We start from the raw sequence: 7,250 nt of genomic DNA on the forward strand, positions 1-7,250 counted from the left end.
CACCCTTTTAAATATAGAAGAAAGAAAGGGATACTGCAGTCACCTTGCCCAATTCCAGGCAGAAGCTTGAGTTTGGCCAGGATGACATTTTGAGCAGCTGCCCCTTGTTCATCAGATAGCAAATGGGAAACTTTCTCAGAGATTCATTTTTTTATTTTTTTATTTTTTTTATTTTATTATATTTTATTATATTTTATTTTATTTTATTTATCAAACATGTATAGCATAGTAATTTGTTTAAACATAACATAAGCAAAAAGTAATGATAAAAAAGGACAGTAGGACAGGGACGGTAGGCACAATGGTGCGCTTATGCACGCCCCTTTCAAACCTCGTAGAAATGGGGAGAGGTCAGCTGTAGACAATCTAAGGTTGAAGATTTGGGGGAAGAAACCACAGAGTCAAGTAGTGTATTTCATGCATTGATCACTTTATTGCTGAAGTCGTATTTTCTGCAGTCGAGCTTGGCTCTAAAGAGCTTTGCATTTAGCTCCAAGAAAAACTGTGAAGATATATTCCTGCCAAAAAGAGCTTGATCAAGCCAAGGTGTTAAGTAGAAAGCATGTCTTCCTCCAGATGTTGTACCACTTTCACTCTAGACACCATTTTAAACAGTTTGGCTAATGCTGAAGGATGATGATGGGAGTTGTAGTCCAGGGAGTGAAGCCAAATATTCAAAGCCCAATTTAGCATAGCTTCAAATAGTATTGTAATTATGAAAGGGATTCCAATTCCTGCATTTAGTTTAGTTTAGTTTAGTTGATTTATTTGTCAAGCATATATAAGATTACAAATCAAATGATAAATATGATAGTGAATACATTAAATGTATAAACATGTTTATGAATACATGAGATGGTTATGAATAAAAGGGAACATTAGGACAGGGATGCTAGGCACGATGGTGCACTTATGCATGCCCCTTACAGACCTCTTAGGAATGGGGTGAGGTCAACAGTAGACAGTTTAAGGTTAAAGTTTTGGGGGGTTGGGGAAAAAACCACAGAGTCGTGTAGTGCATTAATGTGGATCTAAGCTTTCTATCTTCAAGCAGTTCATTACACAACAATCTTCTACAATTTAATGGCACTCTTCAGTAGTGCAGTGTTTCCCAACCTTAGCAACCTGAAGATATCTGGACTTCAACTCCCAGAATTCCCCAGCCAGCATAGTAGAAGATATGAAGTGCATATAACAAACCCTTAAGAGACACCATGGAAAATTATTTAACAGGGATGAAAAGAAAGGAGGAGAGAGATGGAGATAATGAGATAAACGTAAGTCCCACAGAGTGGGCCTTCTCCGGGTCCCGTCAACTAAACAATGTCAGTTGGCGGGCCCCAGGGGAAGAGCCTTCTCTCTGGTGGCCCCGGCCCTCTGGAACCAACTCCCCCTGGAGATTAGAACTGCCCCTACTCTCCTTGCCTTTCGTAAGCTCCTTAAGAGCCACCTGTGTCGTCAGGCATGGGGGAACTGAGGCATCTCCCCTGGGCGTACAATTTATGAATGGTATGTGTGTATGTATGTGTGTTAAAAAATGGGGTTTTTAAATGTTTTTTAGTAGGAATTTAGATTTGTTGCAAACTGTTTTTTTTTTCACTTGTTGTGAGCCGCCCCGAGTCTGCGGAGAGGGGCGGCATACAAATCTTAAAAAAAAAAAAAATAAAATAAATAAAGTCTCCCGAAAGCTAAGATGAAGAAATATGACGAAGTGTATGTAGCGTTTGGCTTCACTGTGACTACAGTGGGAGACCAGGAAATGATATGCTTACTGTGTCTAAAAATGTTGGCAGTAGACAGCATGAAACCAAATAAATTAAGGCATCACTTAAATACATTTCACCCCAATAACGCTGATAAGCTGCTTGAGTTTTTTCAGCGAAAATGTGCTGAATATTGCAAACAATTATCCCAATGGAGAGTTGGGGGAGGCGTGAAATGTTTACTTCTTCCTAGGGGGGCATAACAGAAAATAATTGAAAAACACTGATCTAGAGCAACCAGATCCTGGCAGCAAAAATTGATGATTACTAGATGAATGCACCAAGTGCTCTGCTCAATTTTTGCGGTCAAGATCTGGTTGCTCCAGATGAAACGATCTTATCCTTTTTGTACCGTGTCTCCTGGGCTTTTTCACATCGACAAAACCCAGTGGCATACTACCATGAGAAACATTCAAGCAGTACCAAATTCAACCTTGCTCACAATAAAAATTTAAAGACATGTATGAGTCCATCTTACCCCTGACTTACTTACTTACTTACTTACTTACTTACTTACTTACTTACTTTTTCTTTCTTTCTTTCTTTCTTTCTTTCTTTCTCTTTCTTTCTTTCTTTCTTTCTTTGTTTATTTATTTTGTCAAACAATTATAGGGTGGTAATTTGTACAAATAAAACATTAGATAAGTAATGATAAAAAATAACAAAACAAGACAATAGGACAAGGACGGTAGGCACAGTGGTGCGCTTATGCACGCCCCTATAAGGAAGCAATTTACTATTTTCTTTTGAGATGTTATTTTTCCAACTTCTCTGCCTAATCTGGTACACAGAGATGTCTTGGGGCTAACCAGCAGAGCCATACTTCACTTCTCAGCACAACCGAGACATGCTCCTATTATGTCCATAAAATAAATGGGATTGAAATTAGCTGTAACTAATTAAAAGCCACCGTGTTTTCTGTGGGTTGACTCTGAATCCGTTCTAGAATATACAGCTCTGCTTCTGCCTATGCAAAATAATAAAGGGGGTATTTGTTTCAATGAATCCATAATTGTATTCATTTAGTACTACAAAATGAAGAATCTTGTAGGTTTTAATTGTAGCTATAAACTATAAGAATGTTAATTCTACAATGGGGATTACATGTACAGTACATAGTTATCTTTGGCAACACACAACAGCTCCCTCACCAGAAGCAGAATTCTTCACAGTCCCATAAAGAGAAGACATCCACACTATTTACATGCATTAAGAATTATATCAAATTATTTATTCTGCAGAATTGACCAGGAATGTCCTTGAAGATGTTGGGAATCCACAACTATCAATTTTCCGCTGTAGTGTAAAAAGAGTGCAAGGGGAACAAGGGGTGGATGGGGCAGCAAGACTTCATTGCAATAAACCCCCACAAATTGGTACCCTATCTCACAGGAGGTATGTATTAGCCCCTAAAGCAAATATGTTTCATTGGGCTTTCAATCTCAGTGCATGAATGAATAATGCGTCTAATGAATTCCTTGAATTTTTATACAGTGGTACCTTGTCTTATGAACTTAATTCATTCTGTGATGAGGTTCGTAAGGTGAAAAGTTCGTAAGATGAAACAATATTTCCCATAGGAATCAATGTAAAAGCGAATAATGCATGCAAGCCCAAAACTCACTCCTTTTGCCTTACGCTGCTGGGAATCCCCGCCTCCGGATTTATGTTGCCAGCCGAAGCACCCGTTCTTGCTCTGGTGGGATTTCCCTGAGGCTCCCCTCCCTGGGAAATCCCACCTCCGGACTTCCATGTTTTTGCGATGCTGCAATTTCCCTGAGGCTCCCCTCGCTGGGATTCAAAGCAACACCGGCAAAAGTGAAGGGAATCCCAGCGAGGGGAGCCTCAGGGAAATCGCAGCATTGCAAAAACACAGAAGTCTGGAGGTGGGGTTTCCCAGGGAGGGAACCTCGGGGGAATCCCAGCAGCGCAAAAATGGGCACTTCAGCTGGCAACATAAATCTGGAGGCGGGGATTCCCAGCGGTGTAAGGCAAAAGTCCGGAGGCAGGGCATCTCGGCGGTGGCGGCTTGGGTTCCTAAGGTGTAAATAGTTAGGAAGAAGAGGCAAAAAATCTTAAACACCGGGTTTGTATTGCGAAAAGTTCATTAGATGAGGCATTCGTAAGATGAGGTACCACTGTATTTGTTTTAAAGGGTTGGCTATCTATATTTACAAATCCACTCACTCACCCTTTTTAGGCAAGTTGGGCAAGTTATAAAAATGGTTAAATAAATCTTTGTAGGGAAGATCAGTGGTAGATTGTTTTTGATTCAGACTGTTTCACCCGAATTGGTGGTGGAAATTTGCCCCTGCTCGCTGAACCGGACACATCCCCAAACCGGTCCTCTGATCACCGCTCCTGGCAAAGAACCCTCTGTGTATCACACTTTCAACGTGATGCAAACCAATAGGGAAGGTAAGTAGTATCCACCTCTGGGGAAGATGATATATTATAGGGTAACTCTGCAGTCGCTTTGTGGGTGTTGCTATTTTGTAACAAATTTTTTTTTGCAGAAGTCTATGCCTTTCCCATTGCAGGTTGTGTTACCATCATTCAGAATGGCACTTGAGTCCCCTATCAAGATGTTTGCATGAGAGACTAAACTATAGTAGGTCATGTGATTAGCCATAAGACATAGGCTAGGCCACATGCATCATTGGTCCATTCGCCAGAATAGTATGTTTACCATCCATCTATGTTATATTTATTATTGATTGATTGATTTTGTCCAATACACAATGAGGGTTTTAGTGGGTATACACATAGTAAAATACATAATGAAGGTTATAGAGGATATACTCATAGTAAAATATATCTAAGAAAGAAGAGAAGAGAAGATATAGGAATAAAACATATCAATGAAAGAATAGAAGAAGAGATATAGGAATAGAAGAAAGGTATAGGAGATATAGGAGAGCAATAGGACAGGGGACGGAAGGCACTCTAGGGCAGTGTTTCCCAACCTTGGCAACTTGAAGATACCAGAATTCCCCAGCCAGCATTTGCTGGCTGGGGAATTCTGGGAGTTGAAGTCCAAATATATTCAAATTGCCAAGGTTGAGAAACACTGCTCTAGTGCACTTATAGTCGCCCCTTACTGACCTCTTAGGAATCTGGATAGGTAACTGTGGATAATCTAAGGGTAAAGTGTTGGGGGTTTGGGGATGACACTAAGGAGTCCGGTAATGAGTTCCACTCTTCAACAACTCAGTTACTGAAGTCATATTTTTTACAGTCAAGTTTGGAGCAGTTAATATTAAGTTTAAATCTGTTGTGTGCTCTTGTGTTGTTGTGGTTGAAGCTGAAGTAGTCGCAGGACGTTGCAGCATATGATCTTGTGGGCAATACTTAGATCATGTTTAAGGCGTCTTAGTTCTAAGTTTTCTAGGCCCAGGACTGAAAGTCTAGTCAAGTCTAATATCAAGCATGTCATCCAAATGCAAGAATCGTAGATTTCCCCATCTCTAGTTATTGTTAATATGTTTGTTGAAATTTGCTCATGCTTAAGCCTTCTGGTTTATGCCATCCATAAATGCTTCTGCATAAAATGCTGCTAGCAAGAAGAGGAGAAGATTGTGAGGAAGTGTATTTGCACTAAGCAGCATTCATGGTTAAACTTGAAATATGAGTCCAGCCATATCGTAGAAGAGCCGTGGTGGCACAGTAATTGGAATGCAGTATTGCAGGCTGACTCTGCTCACTGCTAGGAGTTCGATCCTGACCAACTGAAGTTTGACTCAGCCTTCTATCCTTCCATGGACCCAAGCTGTTGGGGGAATATCCTAACTCTGTAAATGCTGTAGCAATAGCAGTAGCACTTAGACTTATATACCACTTCACAATGCTTTACAGCCCTCTCTAAGTGGTTTACAGAATCAACATATTGCTCCCAACAATCTAGGTCCTAATTTTATCAACCTCGGAAGGATGGAAGGCTGAGTCAACCTTGAGCCAGTGAAATTCGAACTGCCGAAGTGCTGACAATTGGCAGTCAGCAGAATTAGCTTGCATTCTAACCATTGTGCCTCAACTCTGTAAAACACTATGAAGCAGTATATAAATCTAAGTGCCAAGTGCTACATCTTTGTATTTGGTGAATAGATTTAATTGAATAAATCGCAATTAGCATATATTAGTATATTTACATGAGACCAATCCAAAAATCAATTTTGGTCTCAGATTTGCTGAAAAACTGCCCTTCATAATGCAATATACCAGTATATATTTGATACTTCTATGTCAGAAGTTACGTTTCTGTGTGTAATCATCTGAATTAGAGTCAGGCTGATGGTGTTAAAGAAGAAAGTAATTCTCCGAGCATCATAATTAATGTTTTATAATGACAGGAGTATGAAACATGAGTGAGCTATTTCCGTTACTCAATCTCCAAACCAGTCTATATAAGATGATACTTTTTTCCAACTGCGTTTAAACGTTAGTAGTTTAAGTTACCAAACCATCTGTAATGTAAGCCGTTGTCCTTTCACCAAATGCCAAAGTTCCTTAGCTGCTTGCTGGAACTCTTACTACATGGTAAATACTATACTGCTCTATAAAGCAGTATTTCTCAAACTTATTAACTTTAAGATGTCTCAACTTTAACTTCCCAATGTTGTATATTATTGACCCCCTCAGAGAGAGTCCGCAACTTGGGCGTCCTCCTCGATCCACAGCTCACATTAGAGAAACATCTTTCAGCTGTGGCGAGGGGGGCGTTTGCCCAGGTTCGCCTGGTGCACCAGTTGCGGCCCTATCTGGACCGGGATTCACTGCTCACAGTCACTCATGCCCTCATCACCTCGAGGTTTGACTACTGTAATGCTCTCTACATGGGGCTACCTTTGAAAAGTGTTCGGAAACTTCAGATCGTGCAGAATGCAGCTGAGAGAGCAATCATGGGCTTCCCAAGATATGCCCATGTTACACCAACACTCCGCAGTCTGCATTGGTTGCCGATCAGTTTCCGGTCACAATTCAAAGTGTTGGTTATGACCTATAAAGCCCTTCATGGCATCGGACCAGAATATCTCCGGGACTGCCTTCTGCCGCACAAATCCCAGCGACCGGTTAGGTCCCAGAGAGTTGGCCTTCTACGGGTCACATCGACTAAGCAATGTCGTTTGGTGGGACCCAGGAGAAGAGCCTTCTCTGTGGTGGCCCCGACTCTCTGGAACCAGCTCCCCCCAGATATCAGAGTTGCCCCCACCCTCCTTGCCTTTCGCAAGCTCCTTAAAATCCACCTCTGTCATCAGGCATGGGGGAATTGAAATTTCACTTCCCCCTAGACTTATAGAATTTATACATGGTATGCTTGTATGTATAAGTGGTTCTTTAAATTGGGGTTTTTTAGATTATTTTTAATATTAGATTTGTTTTCATTGTCTTTTCATTGTTGTTAGCCACCCCGAGTCTTCGGAGAGGGGCGGCATACAAATCTAATAAATGAATGATTGAATGAATGAATGAATGAATAAATAATGAAGT

Source organism: Erythrolamprus reginae, chromosome 2 (assembly GCF_031021105.1).
Source record: "Erythrolamprus reginae isolate rEryReg1 chromosome 2, rEryReg1.hap1, whole genome shotgun sequence".
Classification (NCBI taxonomy): Eukaryota; Metazoa; Chordata; class Lepidosauria; order Squamata; family Dipsadidae; genus Erythrolamprus; species Erythrolamprus reginae.